This window comes from Monodelphis domestica, chromosome 5 (assembly GCF_027887165.1).
Source record: "Monodelphis domestica isolate mMonDom1 chromosome 5, mMonDom1.pri, whole genome shotgun sequence".
NCBI lineage: Eukaryota > Metazoa > Chordata > Mammalia > Didelphimorphia > Didelphidae > Monodelphis > Monodelphis domestica.
Genome location: NC_077231.1, coordinates 16,802,724 through 16,809,452, shown reverse-complemented (window position 1 = coordinate 16,809,452; position 6,729 = coordinate 16,802,724). Strand labels below are relative to the sequence as shown.

Sequence of the window (6,729 nt, the reverse complement as noted above, 5' to 3'; positions counted from 1 at the left end):
CAGGAAGTGAGCAAGTACCAGAAACTTTGGGTAGTTAGGCTGGCACAATACCTTTTTTCTCTCTCTTTTTCTTTACTAGTACATACTTATAAATTTAGTATAAAGTCCCCAGGATTAATTTTTATTTATTACAATACCATCCCATCATATTCAACTCATACCCTCACCCTCTATTAACTGCCCTCATAATGACAAAGTTCTTTGGCATTACAAGAATCTCCATGTAGAGATATGTACAATTTTACCTTATTGAATGTCTTTTGATTTCTTTTTTGTGTTTACTTTTTATGATTCTCTTGAGCTTTTTGAGAGAAAAATTTTCCGTTCAACTCTGGTCTTTTCATTAGGAATGTTTGAAAGTCTTCTATTTTATTGAGTACCCATTTTTTAATCCTGAAGGATCATGCTCAGTTCTGCTGGGTAAGTGATTCTTGATTGAAATCTTGGCTCCTTTGTCCTCTGAATATTATATTCCAGGCTCTTTCACTGTCTGATTCCTTAATAGAACCTGACAAGTCTTGTGTTATCCTTACTGTGGCCACATGTTATTTGAATTTATTTTTGCTGCTTGTAACATTTTCTCCTTGATCTGGGAATTTTAGAATTTTACTATAATATTTCTGGGAGTTATCTTTTTGGGATTTCTTTTAGGAGATGATGAGTAGATTTGCTTTTTCTATCTTGTCCTCAATTTTCCTTGATGATTTCTTTTTTTTTTTAATCTGTGCACTTTTATTTGAACTGATCTTAGATCAGTGTACAGGTAAAGCTCCTCTCCTCCTCCAAGTACTGGCACCAATTTCATTAAACTCCCAGGGAGACTGTTAAAATCTTCATTCACTTCTATGTTGGGGGCAGGGAGAGAATTTAGGGAGCCATTCATTATGACTGACAGTTAAAAAAAGGAACATGTATTAAGGCGGAAGATAGACAAAGTTTTTTTTTTAAGGATTACATAATTTACACATAAAGCAATACTACTGCCACCCCCACTTCCTCCCCCTGGCCTGGATTTATGTTAAGTCACTCTGCTCCTGTGGGGATAGAGCAAGACATCCTTCATAGAGGCAAGTAACTCTTTGTAACAATGCATTATACAATATGTGGAATGACTTACTTTTTTTTTTAAAATGAAACTTGATTTATTAATGGACAGTTTTAATCTGTTGAATAGTTGTACAATTAAAGTTATACTCAACATGACAGAGACACCTGGGATTGTTAGCACTAGTTAAAAACAGTCTTGAGCATCAAAAGCACCAATTTAGCTGAGATCACTGCTTAGTACAGTGCCTGGCACATAGTAGGCACTTAACATTCACTGATTATTCTTATTTTCCAGATCTTGTTTTGGTTAACTGGTTATATCCCAAGCTGCTTTTTTTCTGTGGCGTTTTTCGTATATATCCCTTCCCCTTACATGATTACAGATGGAATTTCCACTGAAAAACCACTACTTGGATTGTGAATACTTCCATACTCTGTCTCAGTACCTTTCCATAGAGTTTACCATTCTCACTATCATCACCATCAAGGACTGATTTTCCTGTGACATCTGGAAGCTGGAATGCCCATCACCGGCCTAACTCGTTAGCTAATGATCGAAGATGGGCTGGCTATGATATGAATAACTTACTAAGCAGACAACTATTAGAAATCTTTGGTGTGCTGGTTTATTCTGAGTAAAATCCTTAATTCTTGTCATCAATAGATTTGAGCAGCTGGACGGTTTCTTTTTGTACCTGCTTGTCCTCCTCTGTGTGAGCTGGGTAGTCCTTGGCTTTCAGTAACCAGAGGGCAGCAAGCTTTTTGTTTTTTCATTTCAAATAAGTCTTTCCCAAGTAAAGCAAATTTTTGCTGTAAAAGTTTGAATTCACTTTTGCTGCCATTTGAAAGTATTTTAGAGCCTCCTCAAATGTGGAAGTGGGAGGAGTTGCAAACAATGTTTTAGCAATTTTTCTTTGGAGCCAAGGCATTTCAGCAAATGAAAAACACCAAATACCAATAATATGAATTGAGGTGGCATCCTTAGGGTTCAGTTCAATTGCTTTCGTGTGAGCTGCAAAACTTGAATTATTTTTTTGAAGTGCCTTTTTTGCATATCCAAAAGCTTCATATACCAGCTGTTTCTTTTCTTGTTTGGAGGAAATGCTATGTTGAGATATATCCTGGGATGCCCGTGCCAGACGCCATAACAACTCTGCATCCTCACTTCTTTTGTATTTGGCTAGTAACTGATAAAGTTTTTTTTATTTCTCCACTGCCATATAGGTAGTCCGCTTGTTCAAGGATTTCCTCAGCATTGGCTTCAGCATGAACCATAGCAGATTGAGAAATCAGTTGAAAAGTTTCAAAGCCCAAATAAGACAGTGCTGAAATTATAAGGCCCCTTTTGAAAACTACAGCATTTCCAAGGATCTCGCTGCCACCTAGTCATAGGTGGGGGCCGCCACACCACGGCCCAAGCCTTGACCTGGAGCCCCCTGCAAAGGGAACTGCCTGCGCAGTTGTGCCGCCAACGCCATGGCTTGGACTGCACCAGAATGACTTATTTTTAAAAATGTAGAATCAGAGTCCTGAAGATGCACTGTAGAACTTTGGAGATTTTGCCTTCAACATTACTTTAGACTGCTCATCACCTTTACCATTCCAGTTTTTAAATCCTGTGTCAAGTGCCCCCCCCCAAAAAAAATAAATAACAAATAAAGCTATGCCAATCTCATGTTTTTTAATCCTGTTTTTAAATCCTGAGTCAAGCACCAAAAACAAAAACAGAACAAATAAAGCCATGCCAATCTCATCTCGTTTTGGGTGACAATTATCATGTCACACGCTGACAAAAAAAATGAAGGAAAAAACCCCACCAACAATCTATTTAGAAGCATTTGTAGTGGACAATGGAAGGCCCAGATTCACTGTACTCCTGCTTACTGATCCACATCTGTTGGAAGGTGGAGAGGGAGGCCAGGTTGGAGCCTCTGATCCAGACAGTATTTGTGCTCAGGTGGGGAAATGATCTTCATTTTCATTGTGCCAGGGGAGAAGGCTGTAATCTCCCTCTGCGTCCCGTCACCAATGCTTGGGTACATGGTGGTACCACCAGATAATATGGTACTGGCATACAAATCATTATGGATGTCAATATCACACTTCATGATTGAGTTGAAGGAAGTTTCATGGATTCCAGAGGACTCCATGCCTAAGAAAGATGGCGAGCCTCTGGGCACTGGAACCTCTCATTGCCAGTGGTGGTAACCTGACTATCCGGGAGCTCATAGCTCTTCTTCAGAGAAGAGCTGGACACAGCAGGGACTATCTCCTGCTCGAAGTCAAGGGCTACGTAACACAGCTTCTCCTTGATGTCATGCATGATTTCCCTTTCAGCTGTGGTGGTGAAACTGTACCCTCTGTAAGGATAATTTTAGGGTTGTGACCTAATCTAAAGTAATTTGGTAGTCAGAGAAAATTCCAAATAAAATACCCAAGTCAGTTGGGAAATTTATGGTGATTTTAATTAATATAGAGGGAAGGAATTAAGGAGAAGAGAGAGAAAGTGGGTATAGGATATCTCTCGCCTGGCCTGTGCCAGGGGAGTTCAAAGACCTCAGCCATGAGGTCTTTGAAGAAGATTAAAGGCTTTTCTAAGAGGATAGTGTTTGGAAGGTAAAGGAGAAAAGAATCAGCCTAAACTCTGAGAGAGCTCCATGAAGATGCCTCACCTGAACTAGGCTACTAAGCTTCTCCCAGTATAGTATCAAGGAAAACTCACTGCCAAACTGTAATGATTAAAATTTAGGGGATACTGAGGCAGGTAGAAATTAGTTTCTTTCTGTAAGGAGTATTATATTTTTATGAGGTTTATTAAAGATTAAGGATTAAAGAAAATACAGGATAAGAAACATGTGCCTAGGCCAGAGGGGCCTAGACAAGATAATCTCACATCATGGAAGAGCCATGTCTGCTCCAAAATGGAAGTCCAAAAGAGAGACCGAGCCTATTCACAACCAGGTTTAAATACCTTCTCCATCTCGGCCCATGTGAGAATTCAGTGAGATTAGAGGGCATTCTGGGAGCTAGCAAGGACTCCTGGGGAATGGAGTCCAGAGTTCAAATCTCAATTTTACATTCCCCCCATTTGATCCTCTGGGAAGAAGTCCTACCCCAAAGGATCATAAAAACATAATGAATATAAAGATTAAAATAATTTGAGGATAAGAGAAAAAAAGAACAAAACCAATAATTGCTGGACACATTGACAGAAAGCCAGTTAGGGGGCAGTCCCCTTTGGCATGAAAGTATACATACAAATAAATGTTCAATCAACTACACCCAAAGTTCATTTTTGTGCAGCTTGTGGTCTGGAGGCTTCTTCATGGTGGCTTCTCCAACAGTTCAGTTCTGGATTCAGAGAGGTATCATCTTTATTTACCTAAAATTCTTCTTAAAAGGAATTTAAACTTTGCAATTTAAATAATGATATTTTTTTACATTCCCCCCATTAAGAGGGTGATTAAAAAAACAGGATCACTTAGGGATGCATGGCTGAGGTATATGAATCAATTGGCAAGAGATATTAAAAAGATATCAGAAAAATCCAAATTAAAAAAGAAAAAACTCTGGATGAAAATATAGACTATCAAAATCTTATGTGAAAAAAATTCTAAGTAAAAGAAAAATAAATCTATAACATGTCCTTGAATCAGGGCCCAATCAAAATGATCTAAGCAATGATGCATTTATCCAGTCAGTAGCCAGGACTACAGAAAGGTACCACACTATGAAAGGCAGAAAAGGGGACCAGATTATATGAGCCAATATTTTGAGGACACTCGTCTGTGAGTATCTTCAGGGTGAGTGTGGACACAAGGAAAGCCTATGTCTTAACAACATGTTAAACACAGTAACCTCGAGTCTTCACACTAGAACAAGACCTTTGTATTGGCCTAGAAGTGCATCAATCCATCCTGGATTGGCTTTTCTTTGGCCCTGTGCAATGGCTCTTGTGTGTATATCTTGTCCTGGAATCAGACAGAATCATTAAGCAAAGTCCCATAATTTATTTAAATAATTAGTGGCATCATTTTTATAGTCACAAGCTTTTTAGGGCATGCATTAGCAAATGTATCTTAAACTTGTACTACTGAAAAATCAAAAGGTTAAAGAAAATCTTAATGCTGGTGACATGTGCTTCAAATATAAAAGGAGAGAAATAATAAAAAAAAAAACAAATAGTATATTGCACATGCAAGAAAAATATAATAAAAGTCTTTAAAAAATTCAAAAATGTAGCTTATAATCATTGACACACTGTGTCAGCTAAGAAAATATAGAATACAAGGCTTTCTCACCAAAAATGAGATCCATTTCCTCTTAATATCTGGCCATGATCCACTGTAGTAAATGAATTGAACAAGGTAACAATTTTTCATTTTTAAAAATACAGTAGTACAAATATGTAGATATCAATATCCCCAAAATTCTCAATAGCCCAATTAATTACAATAGCAAACAAAAACTATCATATTTCACATAAGTTTTCTTCTACCTTTCTTATTTGATTTTTAAATTCCTTTTTTAGTTTTTCCATTAATTCTTTTTGGGCATAAGAGCAACTGCTATTTTTCTTCGAGGCTCTAGATACAGTAATATTGACTTGTTATCTTTTTCAGAGTTTGAGTCTACTCTGCCACCAAAATAACTTTCCATGTTGTTTCTTTTTTTGTTTGTTTGTTTGCTCATTTTCCTGCCTTATCTGCTTTCAGTTTTTCCAAGGTGATATGATGTAAGAAGAAGTGTGTTTAATATTCGCCTGTCCAGGTCTGGAATTGGGAGGTTCTGGGTTCAAATCTGACCTCAGCTTAGTTATGTGACTTTGGGCAAGCCACTTGACCCCAATGGCTTAGCCCTTACCACTTTTCTGCCTTGGAATCAACTCTAAGATAGAAGAAAAGGGGTTTTAAAAAGGTGAGTAGTCAGTGGATTGAAAGTCATAACTAGAGATGGGAGGTCCCTGGGTTCTAATCTGACCTCAACTACTTTCTAGCTATGTGACCCTGGGCAAGTCACTTAACTCCACCCCCTTCCATTACCTAAACTTTACCACTCCTCTACCTTGAAATCAATATTTAATATTGATTTTAAGATAGAAGGTAAGGGTTTAAAAACTCAATATAACTAAAATTAGAATAAAAGTTGGAAATGGGGAAAATCTTTTTAGCAAATTTTTCTGATCAAGGTCTCATTTCTAAGAAACAGGGAATGGAGTCAAATTCATATGAATGAGAGCCATTTCTTGATTGACAAATGCTCAAAAGATTTGAAAGATTTTTCAGTCAAAGAAATCCAAGCCATTGATAACTCTATGAACAAATTATCTAAATCACTAATAATTAAAGAAATACAGCTTCAAACATCTCTCCTATGCCACCTCATACCCATCAGATTACCTAATTTAACAAGAAAGGAAAATGACAAATGCTGGAGGGACTGTGGGAACACAGAGTGTTGGAGAAGGTGTGGCCTGGTCTAATCATTGTGGAAAGCAATTTAGAGCTAAGCTGTAAAAGCCCTTAAACTGTGCATACCCTTTGGCCCAGTGATACTGCTAGTAGGTCAAAGGAGGAAAAAAAAACCCTTTATGTACAAATATATTTATGGAAGCGTTTTTCTGTGGAGGCAAAGAAGTAGAAGCTGAAGAGATGCCCAACATTTGGGGAATGACTGAACACC

At 37.7% G+C, this 6,729-nt stretch overlaps 1 pseudogene; it reads right to left on the bottom strand.

Annotated features, from left to right (window-relative positions):
• Window positions 1–1,469: 1,469 nt before the first annotated feature.
• LOC100020477 (regulator of microtubule dynamics protein 1-like) lies at window positions 1,470–3,197 on the bottom strand (annotated as a pseudogene).
• Between the last annotated feature and the right edge of the window lie 3,532 nt (window positions 3,198–6,729).